Below are 17,280 nucleotides of genomic sequence, written 5' to 3' on the forward strand. Positions count from 1 at the left end.
TCAAGAATATGAAAAATTTCTAATTTAATAATGGAATGTTCCTATGATACTCACCCTAACTGGAAAGTATTACTTTCTGAAGCTTCCTGTTCTTCACTCAGGAGGATGTATGGTCAAATAGATCATTCAACGACAGCGCATCCTCTTCCAGCAGAGACCCAGAAGTGTGGGGAGAGATCACGAGCAGTCTGGCCATCACACTAAAAGCTAACACCCGCATGCTATTTGTCAGCATTCGGGCTAGAAGCAGCAGTGTTGAACTGAGAAGACACACCAGGCTGGGTTTAGCATTGCTTGGAAGTTAGCAGAGCTCTCTGAATATGGTGCTCAAGCTTGGCTTAAGCTCCAGTGCAACAGTCTAGACACGGCTTTAGGTTTTCTGAGACCACTTGAAGTTTTCTTCCACCAGAGACATCTGGCCACCCTGTGTCCTGAGACTCATGTCCCAAAGCACAAAACCACAGCCATATCCTGTCTGTGTGTTGTACAGTGTTGAGCAAAACTATTTCAGAGTGAAAGCAAAAATCCAGAGGTTGCTCCGCTGGCACAGAAGACCAGTAACGGTATCTCTGCTGTGACTGAGTAAGTTTCAGCTAAATTCACACAAGGAGCAGGATTTTATTTTTTAAACATCTCTAAGAAAGATCTGCTGAGCAGCATGTAATAAAAATACAGACAGACCAGACTTGACAAGTTTGCAATTAATTTTCCTTGGCTCTTATTTACATCTTTGATTCTGGCAGTCTTCCTCTTCTGAAAGAGGAACACTGGCTCCCATTCGTTACTTCTAACGTAGCAAAATCCATAATGTGGCAGGTGTTTGCTACTCATTTCATTGACACAAGTATTATGTTTAATCAAAAGCTGAAGCAAGACAAAATGAATAAAACAAAGATAAAACAAAGTAAAGCCTGAAGCACCAGTCTACCCTCAATGCTTTGCAGTTTGTCTGGGTGTTGCTGGGTAGAATCTCAAAGAGTAAAATCTGCCTGCACAAGTTGTCAAACCGACCCATGGAAGCTCTACAGAGACACCCTAACAGACTTCTCGGCTCATGTCCTATCTACCAACCAATACTTTACCCACAGGTTTTATAAAGTGTCTCTCCAGTCCCTTCCCATTATAAGAATAGCCTACTTACAACATACCCCTCTTTCCCATCACCCACCTGAATTACTTCAAACAGGACAGCCATGAATTTAGCATTAGGAGAAGGCAAACTCCAAAAATCTTTATGAACCAGCTGTTGTCTTACCCTAGAAAGCTAACAGAGATGTCTAGAAAAGATAGGAATAACAAACCTTCAAAACAACCGTTGGACAATGCATTTGCAACAGAAAGGCAGTGACCCAAAGACCTGAACCAGAAGCTCAGCCATGCTTGTCAAACGATGTATTTGTAGCTGCACTGAGATCTGAGAAAATATATTCTGAAAAACAGGATCTTGAAGCTTGAAAACCAGCATGACTTGGGAGTCACTTAAAATTTAAGCATGAGAATTGTGAAACTCTTATTGAAAGCACAGTACTATACACAGAATTATTCCCACCAGGGAATCCACCAGTGGAACTTGTGTGGGTGCTTTCTCTGTTACGTGAGACCAAAAAAAACCCAAACCAGTTTGCGACAGAGAGCAGCCCTTCCAGCAGAAGGCTGTTTATCTCCTCCTTTGATAAGATCAACTACCATGTCTTCATAGAGCAGCTCCTCCTAACAGCTCCTCCTCTACATTGTGTACTCTGAGAGAGCTACACGATACCAAAAGCAACACTGGATGAAAGACAGAGGCCCCGAGATGTCCCTTTTTCATCATGTATAATTTGTAAAGCTAGTAAAAAAAAATAGCAAGCAATTTAGCCTGGAATTTTGCCAGCCCTGGTATTCATAGCACATGTGATAAAAGAGCAGAATTTGCCAGTCAGTGGAAGAACAATCAGGCCCATAACCTGACTTCCACCACCGAAGGCAACACCTGCAAACATTGCTATTGATCAGAGCAGCACTATTTTCATCAGGCTGCATTGCACTGGGCATTAAACATCCGCAGGGTCACGGCCTACCTAAGCTGAAGTTGGGGTAGATAGTTCCAAGAATTTAAGCAATTTTCAAAAGAATAAGCATCTGAAGACGCTATGAAATCACACTAAAAATTAAAGAAAAGGATATCATAAGTTGGTTTTATGTAATAGTCCAGGTTATGTTACAGCATATTGACATATACAACAAATTAAAACAGGTAATTAATCTTACTACCTTCCACTGATAATTTTTTAATTAAGTCACTTATCTTTATCTACATATTTAAAAATGTAGATCTTTCATTATTCATCTCTTAAAGAAAATCAATGTTGTCCTGATTTGCTACAGCTCAAACAAGCGAGCAGTATTAGCTAAGATAAGACAGTCTAATAGAAAAATAATTCATTAACTTTATTAACAAGCCCTAAGAAAATACTATTGAGCACATTTTCATACTCCTAGAAGTCTGAATTATGAACCAAAAGCTTAAGGGTGTTCAGTATGACTAAAATATACGTAATGGATTTTTTTTAAAAAAAAGCTTTTAAATAGAAAAGGAAAAGTGAGAAAACTATTAAAAACTATTAGAAAAGTTCAATGAAATGTTTTAGAGAGTTCATTCCTAATACTGAATTATATTATAAAAAACACTATCAAAAAACTTCACAGTCTGTAATGAATGAGACTGGAAGTTAATCTGCGGCACTGGTTAGATGCGAGTGTCTAAACAGCTATCCACTACACAGTTTGGAAATATTTGCACATCAAAACAGACTCTGGTTTTACACTTGGGATTGTAAAGCTTTATAAAAGACACCATGAAAAGAGTAAACTTTGAATCTCAATTTCTTGAGGAAGCAGACTTTTTCTAGTCATCTTAAGTGTCCTTTTCTTCTCAGGGTGACCTTAACTTTCAGATTTGTAAAATGGTTTCCTCTTGTGTTCAATCCTACTGTGTAATAAATTTTAAAAATGACTATTTATCTTCTTTAATATATTAGTCATATGTAGCAGGAGAAGCCTCTGTGGGAATTTTTGCTATCGAGCTTGCTCAAGCTTAAGTCAATGCTGATTTAGAAAATATAACTTACGCTTAGTAACAAACAATCATGAATATATTTATTGGAATAACATCTTTCCATTCTCCTGCAGCAGCGCGTTTAGTTTATCAGTTGCAGTACTATATATCGATATATATTTACAGTGACCGAGGCAATTTGAAAGTAATGCTTTTATGTTGCCCATCTTATTACACTTTTACAAGCCTGAATCACTGGCATTTGGAAAACAAATACCCTGACGGTTCTGAAAAACGTAAATGAAATGCCAATTAACCAGACAGGTATAAGTTATATTTATTTCTGAAAAGTGAGAATCAGTGCATGCTCAAAAACTGCCTGTTGCAAAAGTTATATTTAAGCAAGTTTAAATATTTTTAGATTTTGCCTTACTGAACATGACCTCAGCCGCTTGCACTATGTAATGACAATAATGAATAAACATGCTGTGCTTATGAAGGACTAGAACCTAACAAGCTGATCAATTGTTAATTCTATAAAGTGACTAAAACGTGTCTCTACTATCAATAAGTAAATCAGCGTCTATTTGCGGGACTAATGCACCTTGTACATATCCTCCAGCTATCCTGCCCTTCTCTATAATAATCTAATTATCAGTTTGGTCATATTTAAGTACAACCTGAATGAGATTTGATATTATTTTTCATCTTGAGGGTGGGAAAAATAGAAGGAGAATTTGTTTGGATATTTAAAGAGACACACTACATTTGTTTGGAGGATGCAGATTTTCCATTTGCCCTCCAATTAGTTATACACAATTATTCATTTGAAAACCAATTATTTTACAGTATTATTCTTAAATCTTACAGGCTATTATCAGACAGACATTCCAGAGAAGAAGGCCTTTTTATTATTAAAGCCCTCTTGCTCTAAGCCTCTGTAACAAAGAATTTAAACAAAAGACAACAATGCTCATTAACTGTAACAGAAGATGTTACTTCTGTAGAAAAAGGCGTTTAAAACAAGACCAGTTTGGCTTTATTCAGTCTTTATTTTTCTTCTTAGATGAGGAAAACACAGAAGGTGTATGAAGTTTTCAGCTATAATACAATTATATATATTCCAAATATGCTAATTACAAATAGCTGCCTGTATCCACTACATTTCTAAGCAAGATTTAACAGCAATAGTTTATTCAGGGCTGCAGATTCTGTTCAAGAAGAATGTGTAACACATGTGAAAACCAAAAGGTTTGCTGAAAGTATCTGATTTCTTTCTCATTTCTATAGACAGCTGTGAAGACACCGGGTAAACACAGCTACCTGTGCATCCACCCAACAGCACAGCTCATCTCCGTCTGGGGTGCAAGGAGAGAGCAAGCACATCCAGAAGCATGTCGTAGGGAAATGATGCACACTGGCAAAGTAAGTAACCGTATTTAAAGTTGCTGCACCTTTTCCAGAGTTATAAACAGTAATTATTCTTAAAGATTTAGGGCTTCTATGTCTATTCTATTGTTAAACTGATATATATCTCACAAAAATACATTAGAAACATCTACAGGAAGGAAATGTTCTGGAGGGAAATGCCATTAAGTATGTGGATAAGCTCAATACCAATTAATTTCTAACAGTTAATGAACCAAATGAACCTATTCATTTCTCAGGCGGAAGGTTACGCTAATTCTGCCGGAAATTGCTCTGCTTCGCCTCAGATCCATCCCTCCGTGTCAACTTGGTGTAGAAAAGGAGGGAGAATCCTTTTTATCCAATACTCTCTTAAATTAAGACAATTGATGCAGGTTTTTAAAAGTAACTTTTTCTGACAAAATTTTGTTCTTTTTTTCCTGCCCTGAACAGAAGCACATCTCTAATTAAAGAAAAGCAGAATGCATCATTTTAGCAGCACACCAAAAATATGGGGACAATTTAGTACTAAAATATTTTGCTTTTCCCTCTTCAGCCCCAGTTAAGCCTATACACCCTATAACTGTTAAATATTTCCACAGTTCTACTGTTACTCCAGTAGCACCTTTCAGCTAAACAAGCCAACGTCAAACACTTTCTTATATTCTTTCAAATAACAGATATTAGTTCAAATGTTCTGAGACACTGTTTGACTGAGAATGTAACAGGAATACACACATATGACTGTCTTTCTATATTGCACAGAATTACTAATCCCTTTTTCAGATTCAATGGCCTGTTTTATGTGCAAGTCCACTCACTGCTGCAGACATGTATTTGGGGAAAATTTTATAGCTCTTGACTTCTAACCGTGGGGCTTCAAAGTCATTAAACTGACAACGCTCAGTACAAATGGCAATGCAAAAAACACGAGCCCACCACACGGTCAGGATCAGTCTTTTACAGCTACCTGTATTCACACTAGGCCAATTCCAGTGAAATCAGTAAAACACTCATGGAGTGAGGCACAGCTGCATATGTACAAAGAGGAAAAGGTTTAGCCTCATAATAACAACACCAGCTGACCAACATTAACTTCACTGGCTCGCTGCATCCCCATTTTCCTTGGGGACAAAGCAGTGGCGTGGGTTTCGGAGCGGACCAGCCACAACAGCCTTCCCTCTGCTCAGCTGTAGGAGTGTGGCTGACAAGAATCCCCTTCCCTACGTGCTCGATGGGGCACAACCCAAGAGCGTATTTGTGCAGTGGGGGGAAGGCTCACCCGGTTCCCTGTGGGACCTGATGTTCATAGTGCGCAGGTGGCAGTGGAAGAGAGGTGTGGGGCATTGCGAAGATGTCCTTCACATTCTATCGTATTTTCTAGGAACAGGGCAATGAGGTATCCTGAACATGGCCCCGGCGTTGTCACGGTCCCTGGCAATGGCCAGAAGAGGAGATAAAAGCAAAGGGGAAGAGATGACCCCTCCTTCCTTCCTAGTAACCCAGTCTGCTGAGCATTTGCCGGGAAACTGGAAGGAAACCAGCAAGGAGTGTGGGCTGCCTGAGTGCCCAGACCATCACCACCAACTACAGCATTCTCTATTTCCTTTTCAGAATAATAGGGAAGAGAGAGTCTTAAAGACTAATTTAAGTAGGGCATATTAACCCCATGGCTTGTAACCAAAGCTTACTTCCATTAAAGATCTCAACCACGTCTGTTTTTGAGATTAAACAAAACAAGAATTTTCATTTAGGAGTCTAAGTTACATGAATTTTGGTAGGAAATCATAATACGGATGCATTATATTCATTTCTGAAGTAAGGCATTTTTCTTCCTGTCTCCAACATTATTAGCATGTTACAGTGGCTTAAATTAAAAAAGAAACATTTATTTTATCACCCTGATATCAGCTCACTGCAATATAACATCTTGAAACAGGAAAATATCGCAGCTTAGCATCATAAATTCAATATTGCAACAAGATAAATCCTCCCTATTAATGTAAACCGCTGTACTTCACAATATATCTACATCTGCAATGCACTTCTATTTGCCGATTGGACTATCATAAACACACATAATTCTCATTGAATAATGGAAGCAGCAAAGAAATCTGTGAGTAACTATGTTCTCTAGACTAAGACAGCCACAGCCTGGTCCTTCAAACAGATTCATTCACGCAGGGACGTTCCCTGCTTGCAGATGACAACATAAAATACCATCGCCCCCATAACTGGAATCTAGATAACAGAGCAAATGACATCAAATACAGCCACTCCTTAATTACACATGCACAGGATGTATGCTGGAAGCTTTATTAACTTGAAATATATATAAATCCCAGAGATGCACATACAAAAGGCTGGGTACCCTATCAATTAAGAATTTACAAATTTTTCACCGAATACCTGAGGTGACACTGGAATGACTCAGAAGAAAAGAAGCTCATTTAATTTTTTGGAAAAGAAAAATCACTAACCATTCAGTGCTGCCTACAACAACTCAGTTTTCTTCTTTTCCCCTTTACACTCAGGTTAGCACGCGGAAACTTGTGCCAAATGGGAATTTGGCACACGGTTTAGGAAATGTAAACACATGAATTAATAACCTGAATTATGCAAATATGAACCTGAGACTTGCAATTTGTTTTAAAAAGCTAAAAGAACTTGTATTAACCAGTTTATCCATATCCAGGCATTACTCAAATGCTTCTAGTTTAGTTAGTAGTTTCTTGCAGACTACAAAAAAAGTCCTGCTCTCTCCTTTTAAAGAGGTTAGTTGCTTCCAGAACGAGCAAGGCCAGGCTGACTCCAGTTATACCGCATCCTTCCGTTCACAAGGATGCATGGCATGACTAAGTAGTGCTTTGGGAGTGGCTGGTTGGAGAACAGAAAGGGGCAAGAGCTCTGCTTCAAGGGTTGGGGATAAGTTTTTTACCCAGACTTTTACCATCACGGCTGGGAGTGCTGCCTCTTAAATATATTTATACTTGCTTGTTATATCTCTCCTGACTAGTAACATACCTATTATTTTAAAGGAGGGAGGGAGAAAATTTGTACTAATGCTGTGCAGAAGGGAATATTCTCTGAAGATAAAGGCCTGACCCCACTAGAGTTTTTATTCCATAGATGTTCCCTGTAAAGTGTAACTGAAATTGAAACACAACAGAAGGGGCAATAAAAGCAACAGGCTACCATTTGAGATACCTGATACTCCTTCATTTGAGCTTTACTCTGGCATACTTGCACCAAGTCCAAGAAAATTGGGCGTTCAGCTCACAGCCTTTTCGAAATAATTGCTGGAAAGTATAAAATAAAGCAAAATTGGTGAAATCCTCAGTCCTTCGTTCCTCCTTATAAGCCTTTTTAAAATAGCAAAGAGTCTTCAGTGACACAGACCAATAGAAACCCCCATAGCTTGCAAGTATTCAGGATGCTTTGCCCGTGCAAAGCAGCTCAGATCGCACTGCCTAACCTCAGGTGAGAGCATGCTGCGATCTTCTGATCTGCAGGGTTGGCACTGGCTTCAAAACAACCGCTTGCATCACGGTTATCAAATTTTTCAAAGGGATAAAGAGATGCTGAGGGAGTTCTACTAGACCTTGAGAAGGGGCAAGGAGTCCCAGGGCCATAAACTGTGAGAGTGAGACAAGCAAAATCCAATAAGTTGGATAAAAAGTTTATGTATATATATAGGAGAGCTCTTTATTCTGAATATGCTTCCAAACTCCAGGACAAAACCGTATCCTCAAGACTTTCCTCAGGAGACTGGAATGAGGCTTAGCACTCTAAGGAATCTTGTTCCTCCGTATTCATATCAATAGTGAGTTAAAAAGGATAAAAAATTTGACTTAGAGTGCTATTTAAGATTGATATTGCAACAAAACCACTTCTTGCACCAACAAATTCAAGTTTAGCTGTAGACTAAGGGCTTAATTTTTCATTGGCCAGAGCTAAGTGTTATTGCAAGAACCAGATTTTATAAGAAATTTCATTATAGATGAACCTGAGAATTAACTGCTTTCCATCAAATATACTAGTGTTTATCTCTTAAATGTACATTTTTTCTAACACTTGAGGAGTACTGGCCAAATTCTGCCCTTTTCAGTCAAAGCCCAGTCCTTAATTGGGCAGCTTGCCTGAGAGGACAGCAGGTGTTGGCCTTAGATTAATAAAAGATTGGCGTGGGGAGATTAGGAGCTGCGCCACACAAGTACCACCATCCGGTTGCCAATTCAGATCTAATCCAGGGCAGTCACATCTGGAAGGCGATACCAGGTAACGCCTGCAAAGTGAGGTGTACGACCGGGAGAACTGGTGGATTTAATCTAGTTTTTAGGAAATTATAGAAATCTCAGTGAAGTCAACAGAAATCTTTTTATGCAATTTAAATCATATCCCAGAATTACCAGAGCTGGAGCAGCCTTCTAGGCAGCCAAGAAAAGGGGCCATGGAATAAGTGGCATGGACCCAGACTATCTCTGCACCCTGGCAAGGCAGAAGGCTCTTCAGTATTGGACTGAAATCTATCACCAAGCCTCTTGTATCATTTTGTCTGTGTTTTTCTTCAATAATTAGAAGCTTTTAGCTATCAGAGTACATCAAACCTGTACCTTCCACAAGCACTGAAGTCACTCAGAAAAATGATAGTAAACATCAATGTGAAACTAGAAGGCAAAAAAAAAGAAATCTGCTACAGCATCATCTAAACATAAGATAGTAATAGCATTAGAAAAAAATAAATCTATTTCACACAGATGAAAATCATTACAGTTCTCTAGAGACCCTCTCTCTCTCTGCAGTAACCCGTGTCATTTCCTAGCTAGTAAAAATATGCCACAGGATATCAAAAGACGGTAACGTTCTTCTAATTTTAATATTCCTCTAATCCAATAATGGGTTGTTTACTGCTTTCTAATTTAAAGGTAATTCATTAGATGTATTCTGTCATGTCTTATTGGCATTGAAGGCGTAAGAATCATACACACCTCTGAGGCACATCAGTCATACCGCTAATATTCTACGTAGTTCCCTCAATATAAATGGCTATCAGTGTAGCAGCACTGATAAGGGAGGGCATATTTGAACATATATTTAAATTACAAACAAAAATATTGAAAGGCTTCAGGGGTGAAATCTGGACCCAAAAATCTACATTCAACACTAAGGACTCGGGCAAACAGAAAATATTTAAGCTAATATAAGTGATTTGTGTGCAAATATTTGTGATGGTGACACAAAGCGGGGGCACACAGCCTGCGGGGAAGCCCCTGACTGACCTGCGGGGGACTTGAATGAGTCTGCTGCAAAATGAGGAAGGTTAACGAAACGTTCGAGAGAGGAGGCAACCTGAACTCAGAAATGCACATTTCAGAGACCGTGCTTGGCAACATCTGGTGTGAGTCTGCAAAAGCTACCCAAGACAGCTGAGTTTCTGAGTAACCCTACAGCAGTGTAACAGGAACTGAGGCCAAGGGCTTCAAACCTGCTAGACCTTGGCAACATGGAGGCACCAAGGTCCTGGGGTGAAGGCGAGAGCGCAGCAGGAGCCATTAGCGCAGCTGGGAACACACATTTTTCTGCCTCACCAGCATCCACCCACCTGCACGGGTTCCCTCATCGCTCCCCTGCCGCGGAGTCTGTGCCTACCTTCATGTGAGCGGCTCTACTCCAGGCACTAAGCAATTTACTACAGGTAAATCCACTGTGTGCTCAAACCCCTTGTTCTGGCAGCTTTCCTGCCACAGAGGCTGAGAACTCTGTGGCTGTTTGTATTCTGCCAGCAACCAGCTCAGTCACATCGTCTCTCTCTATACCAGGGAACTAACATGTCCATTTTCAATAACCTCTTCCCAAGAAGTGAAACCTTTGATCAGCCAGACTAACCACATGCACGTGGCTGTTTAATGAACCGTACCTGTCCCAGAGGAGGGCACGAGACTGAGAAACACAATGAAACCGTGCTAGGAAACCGCTCCGTTTGTCCAAACTTGCGTTATTCCTTAGGAGTATGGCAGGATCGCCACATCAGTTTGGAAGCCAGTTTGGGTCAGTACATGTCCAAAACCATCACCTCATTGGCTGTCGGTGATGTCATGCCCATGCATTAATCCCCAGTGACTGCAGGTTTAACATCACTCATATCACCACATCACCTACATAACGACAATGAACGCGCGTCTTAGAGGAAATTACTGGAGCAGAGAATAAAGCAACTTGTTGAAACAGGGAAAGTCAGATCTCTTAAGTGATTATTTCCAGCTTTTTGTTTTTGTCAAAGTGAAGTTGGCGGGGTCAGAAGACAAATATACCTCACTGAAAGGAATGTGTATTGTTATAGTTCTGTTTTAAAAAAAGGAAAGCTTCAAGATCTCCCACTCAAAAAGGTAAAAGTGCCAGGGGTGAGAAACCAACTGATCTGGGAAAAAAAAGTATTTCAGCAGCTATAAAATCAGTAGCCAAAAGTAAATACTTTTCAAAAAGGAAAAAAAAAAAAAAAGGTAAGAGCGATAGCTACAAAGATAGCTACAAAGCAAGCTTGTCTGTTTGCTTGTGACATCCTTATCACTAGAGTAGCTACAGCAGTAAATGAGTTGCATGCACAGAGACTGGTACACAGATATATTTAACTACAACGCAAATACTTGAAGTGCTCGGGACTGCCACTCGGGCAGGCACCTCACAGCGCCAGAGCTCGCCCAGCCCGCAGGATTCCCTACAGACCTACTTAAAAGCCCAAATACCCCAGCCCCTTGCCGGTCAGGGGGTCTGCCTGATGCCGAGAGAAGCCCGCTGCCCAGCTGGGGCAACCTGCCAGACCCAGATGGCCACTTCGGGAACACATGAGTCACTATTATCCACCGCGCTCCCGATAATTGCTCTCCTAAATACGAGTTACCGCGCAGATTAAGCCCTGCTTCTCCCAGCGCAGCTGCTTCCCCGCCAGCCCCAGCGCGGATCGCCCCCCTCCAGCCCGCCCGGGACGCGTAGAGCCCAGCACCGGCCCGGGCAGCCGGAGGGGACCCCCGGCTCGGCAGCCTCCCCCCAGCTCGGCAGCCCGACCCCGCACCGCCCGGCCCCAGCTCTGCTCCCCGGGTACCTCTTACCTGGCCGCCGCCTGCGCCCGAGGAGATGCTGCGCTGAAGAGGGAGGGAGGCAGGAACAGACGTGTCGGGAAGGGGGGGAAATCACCCACGGCAGAGCGGGGAGCGCACCCGGCTTTCAAGCTGCGAGGAGGATGCTCCGCACAACCTCCCGCACGTCGCCCGAAGTGGCTTCGGAGCTTCCCCCTCCCGCTCCTCCTCCTCCTCAGAGACGGGGGAGGAAGCACACGCACAGTGTTACGGCTTTTCTTTCTCTCCCACTCCCTGCTTCCTCCCTTCACCCTCCCTCCCCCCGCCCCCCCAGGACACGACTCCACCGCGCACGTTAAGTGCAGGAGCTAAAACTGTTTGGGCAAAGTGCCCTCTCCTCCCTCGGCTCCGGGCAGCCAGGATGCAGCAGGGGACGATCGCGCTGCCTTCCGGAGGCAGAGCCGCACGCCCTGCTCCGCCCGGGCTTTTAGCTGAGCCCTCACCTTATTTTAGCATCCAAGCGGTCGCTGCTCAGCCGAGGGAAGAGAAAGGAGATGTTTCTTCAGCTCGCAGCCGGGACAGAGTTCGCAGCATCTTTTTGGAGACAACCGCAACTCGAGAAGGGTGCAGAGGGTCAGGGCTACGACCTCCCCAAGCCTCTTATCGCGTGTCTGATCACTGCTGCCCTGCACACCGCAGTCCTACGGGCTATCAATAAATTACCCCCTTCAAAAATTCAGTTTAAATGGAAAAAGTGAAAGATGGTGTTTCACAGACTACAAAGCCGGGGTCACTTCGACAGGCTTTTGAGCAGCCACTGGGAAACGGATCCTGGTTCTCACTCTGACACAGAGTTTCTGTACAACCTTTATCAACTCACTTCATACCCTCAGTTTCTTCTATAGCTCTGGTGCTTGTTTAAGTAGTGCTGTCCAAATATATGCTTCAGTGGGAGTTAGGCATTTAAATACCTATAAATATTAGTCCCATTTCCATGAGAGGGGGCAGTGTCTCACCGTAAGTGACCATGGAGCTCAGTGCAACGGGAGGCTGATCTTGGCTATATTCCCTAAATGATGTACTGAAACAAATCATCACCATCACAGACAAACCTTCCTTAAATTGGAAGAACCACTGAAAATACACCTTTGTGGAATGGGGCAGGCTGCTTTTCTCACAGGAAATCACTCTTCAGCTACTGATTTGGAACTGCATATTGCCTTTCAAGTTGTCCGTGTGCAACTTTTCTAGTGTACGTGTGAAAACCAGTAAAAATCTCTGTAGCTTTTATATCACAGTTCATTGTAAATTAATAATACAGTAACAGACTCTCACATCTTGGATAAATTCATTTAGCCTGAAAGAAAGGATCCAAACCCCCAGCCTTAGCTCTCCCTCATTTCACGTTAGCATGACTCATCTGTGCTCTTTTAATCAACAGGAGCTACAATACAGTCAAAACAGGAGGGGACAAGTATCAGATCACATTTCTCCATCTCATTTCTTACATGTGGAGCTACCACCTTCTTGCCCAGTGCTCCTGACAATTAACCCCCCTCCGGTCCTCTAGCAAGCCTAGAAAAGGTGACGGAGAATGGGTAGAGAAGGGAAGGAGCTCCAAGCTTGCAAAAAGGCTTGTGAGAAGTAGATCTGGGGAAAAGGGAGAGAATTGGATGTACTGGGGAAAGGGAAAGATTTAGAGGACAGGAGACATAGATCAGCAGGAAAAAGGTCTGGTCTTGCTGCCTGGGGAACAATCTGTTGAAAGCAGGCTGGTCAGGACATCAGACAGGGATTACGCAGGCTCAACACCCCCCTGGTATGTGCGGACGGAGCAGTTTACCTGCCATGGGTGCTCCTACAACCAGGCTGCTGAGCCGTGGGAGACAGGAGCTCACTGCTCCCCCTGACCTGCTGCTATCCCGCACCCACATTTCCCTCCCCAACCACCCCTGTCTCAGGCCCGTCTCTTAGACTCAGTTTTCCCATCCAGACAATGGAGGCAGCCACATTTCTTGCACGGGGTTGCTGTCAAAATGAATTAAGTAATGTCCAAAGAGTACTTTGAAATGCAGATATTATGCGCACTAGTTTTAATGCCTCCAAAGCGGTCTCCAGATATCTCTAAATCCTCAAGATATCCCTGATCGATTCCTGTTTTACAGGAAGCCAAGCAGAGGGACAGATGCTTTAGTCCATCTCTTTTATGTTGGGTCCTGCGGATCCCCCTGACCTTGCCATGGCTCAGGCTCTGACTTGCTGCCTCACAGTGACCAAGTCCCAGTCCAAAGCCACATTTTGCGGATGATGCAGAACAAGCATCACACCTGCAGTGTATCCACCCCTGATTACTAACCCCCCATAAAGCTGTTGCCTTTGACATGTTAATGCCCGGGTCTGAGCTCCCAGCCCCTCCCGCAACCTGGTGTTACATGTGTCCTTCTGGCATCCGCTGCGCCCTGCAGGACCCCCCCACAAAGTGTGGGCGTTGTGGGGCTGACCCAAATCCCTCTCTGTATTTTCCTTGCCTTTGTAGGTGTACTGGGAAGGAACAGGACGCAGGAGCTTCTAGTCCCGAGGCCTGTGATCAAATTATCTCTCCCTCTGTCACACATCCTAATCGTCACAGCTGGCGGTCATGCCAACAATATTAACGCTGCTGAGTAGCTTTCAGTTTTGCAATTAGCAAGGTTTTCTGCTTCCCTCAAATAAAAAACAGGCTTGTACTACTTAGCGCTGCCTAAAAGATACAGATACATTCAAGGCCCGTGTTACTGTCTTGTTGAGATGAACTGACATTATAAGTGCTGTAGATATTTTAAATCCTTTGAAGATTACAATGGTTACAAAGCTCATCATTTCTAAACGTGTTTATCCTTCCTCTCTTTTTTGTTTGCAAAATTAGGCAATGCGCAGTTTAAATAAACAACTATTGTACTATTAAACATTGATTAAAGAAAAGAGTTCCATTTAAATTATTAAGTGGTAAGATAAAAAGCATCCCTTCTCTTTTGTACGCTACTTTATTCAGAAGTCAAACTTCTGTAGTCTCACTGAATGCTAATGAACAGCATAATAATGCGCAAGGGCAAGAGGGGGCTGAGTAATTAAAAACAGAGGCCAGAAATCAAAGGGCTTGAAATATACTTACCAAAATAATTCAATTATACATTAGAAACCTGGGATAATCAAGACACATCCCACAGTTTCATTCATCATTATGCCCCAATTTAATATCTGTACTGGTCCTCTGTACACAGGAAGCAGCAACTGGGACTTTCATGTGTGATGCTTCGGCTGAGGAGACAAAGGCACCGCGCACTCAGGTCCCTCTCTCATCATGCCGCACCTTGGAAATGGCTTCACTTGACTGAGTTTATCTCAGTTAAACTGATTTAGGGAACTATTTTTAGCCACAAGCTATTTCTGTATTGGTTGTATATTCGTTTTCTCTCTAGCTTTACAATTAATTAATACAGATGTCCACACCCACCATCTTAGCTTGCCTATAAATCCATCTTCCCCCTCTCTCCTTGACTTCACCTCTTCTTGCGGTTTCAGGCTTTCCTGGTTATCCACAAAACCCTGTGCCAAGCAAAGCAGCAGGTAGGTTCATTCAGCAAACCATGTGTTTAGCTGGGATGGCATCATGAGCCTCTGAGGTTTTCACGCAACACAAACTGGGTCAAAAAAAGTCCCGCTGTAGCTTTGCAATGTCACCACTTTTATGGGCCAAGGAGTCCCAGCGCAGCTTCTAGTCTCCGGGATGCCAAAGGGGGGACTGCACATTTCAAGGAAATTCCAGTGCCAGGTGATAAAACAAGGGAAAAAAGAGCCAATCTGACCTTGTCCAGTGATTTTGGAGATCAGTGGAGGACTTACGTGATTTTTGCCTTGTGCAGTCTTGATGCCACAAGCAACGATCAAACCTAGACCCATTAGCACTGATAACAGATTCATGGAGGAAACTCCAAGTGATGCATTGTCAGGAACCACGTCGAAAGCAGAAAAAGTGAAAAGAAGTTTCCAACCGACAAGGGATAGCTCTGCTCTTCAAAAATTTTGCAGATGCACAAGTTGTTCCCTCCCGTCTGGCACATAATTAAGGCAACAACAGGTGAAAGCTATTGAAAACAACCAATGTCAACAAAAATTCGGGAATTTCAGCAAAACCAACACTCGGTCATCTTCCTGAGGAATGAGACTCTGATTGTCTTATTAGAATTTTTAAAGGTTTAAGCATAGAGACTACTAGTTGTCTCTAATGAGCGCAGAAGTCAAACAAGTACTGCGGTGCTTCACAAGCCGAGAGGAGCCTGTAGGCCAACACAGGTCGCAATGTTAAACGGTAGAAAAGGGAAACAAGAATCTCAGGTCAAGTTTTCCAACACTAACGGTCTTAATTAAAATGAAGGTCATGACTTTAGAAGATGGGTGCCGTTTAGTATAGTCCCAGCTATTACCGAGATTTGCTGCAGCTTCAATTTAGAACAAAAACCGCTGCGTTAGAAAGAGCGAGCGGGCACACTTTAGACAGTCTATGACAGTGGCAAACGTGGATGTCTCCAACTTTGCCCAGCCCTATCAGCTCCATTTGCCTCAATCAGAAATAATTTTGAGGCGATTCAGCTTCCCCCAAAGATGTACATTCCCTTGTTAAAAAGGAGATCATTAAGCCAAACAAACCAGCCCGTAACGTGAACCAGAGAGGTGTTTGCCAAAGGGGGACAGGGGAATGCACCAGTTAAGACAGATATAATTTCAACACACAGTGAAGCAGAGAGGCAAATACCTATTTTTTTCCCATTTTTCTAACAAGGAATTAATTTTTAAAGAGAAGACATTAATGTACACGTTGCTTGGTTTTGCCAAGGGATTGACTGAAAGGGGGGAGCGTTATCTAGGGGCAGAGCCTGAGCTACACGGGACCCCCCACTGCTCAAAATTCATTTCCCAAGTTTGGTGATGAAATACTCTAATAGATATCTTAGTGACATCCTTTCCCGAGAAACAGTCTGGGGCAGTAATTCTAACAGGACAAGTCAGCTGTAATGAATCTCTTTCCTCGGCGCAGATGGGGCCTCACTTTACTCACATGCAGAGCTTCTTCCCCTTCCTAAGACTACAAGGAGACAAAAGCAAGTGGCTCTGGCCTCTTATCTTACCTGCCTTAAACAATATAGTGGCAATCAATGAATGAACTTCATTTTTTTAAAATATGCAATTACATGAAATAGATTTTAGACGTGACAAAACCCAGAACAACTCCGCAAACACAGAGCTGGGCTCTGATTTCTATCAGTATGAGATCAAAGTAGCGTAGTTGCTCATTTACAGCTCAAAGATGCATTATTTTGCCTAACTCGGGCTGTATTGCTAGTCGACTGAACTCTGTAAAGCAGAAATATCAAGCCGTCTTGATATTCCTTCCACAGTAAATAACGATTTACAAAGGAGGAGGAAAATCTCCCTTCCCCTCCCTCTTTCAATTCATTAAGTTCAACTGCAATAACCAGTGAGGCGTACAGGAAAGGGTTAGGTATCTCTGCCTCTGAATATTTAATTCAGGACTAAATGTAATGCACAGCATCCTTATACCCCTGGGAGTTCAGCAGCCAATATGCCAATGAATATATCCTGACAATAGTGATATTCTCTGCACTTTGGAGGCATGAGTGACATTTGCTCGCCACATATGTTCCATCGGATGCTGAGGTCTACACTTGTGAGAAATTAATCAGATTCCATCTGTTTCCCTCTCAT

At 42.6% G+C, this 17,280-nt stretch overlaps 1 protein-coding gene across 5 annotated transcripts in view; it reads right to left on the reverse strand.

Annotated features, from left to right (window-relative positions):
• The window catches only part of TAFA4 (TAFA chemokine like family member 4), a 92,495-nt gene that overhangs the window by 73,953 nt on the left and 1,262 nt on the right, over positions 1-17,280 (reverse strand). For 3 of the 5 annotated variants that reach the window (XM_054216200.1, XM_054216204.1, XM_054216203.1), the window contains exon 1: positions 11,551-11,789. The exons of 1 other annotated variant lie outside the window; for it this stretch is intronic. The gene's annotated coding sequence lies outside the window, so the exon portion shown is untranslated. Of the gene's footprint in view, positions 1-11,550; positions 11,790-12,020; positions 12,129-17,280 lie in introns of those variants that run through there. One more of the 5 variants, XM_054216201.1, reaches the window with a different exon arrangement.

This window comes from Rissa tridactyla, chromosome 10, assembly GCF_028500815.1.
Source record: "Rissa tridactyla isolate bRisTri1 chromosome 10, bRisTri1.patW.cur.20221130, whole genome shotgun sequence".
Taxonomy (NCBI): Eukaryota; Metazoa; Chordata; class Aves; order Charadriiformes; family Laridae; genus Rissa; species Rissa tridactyla.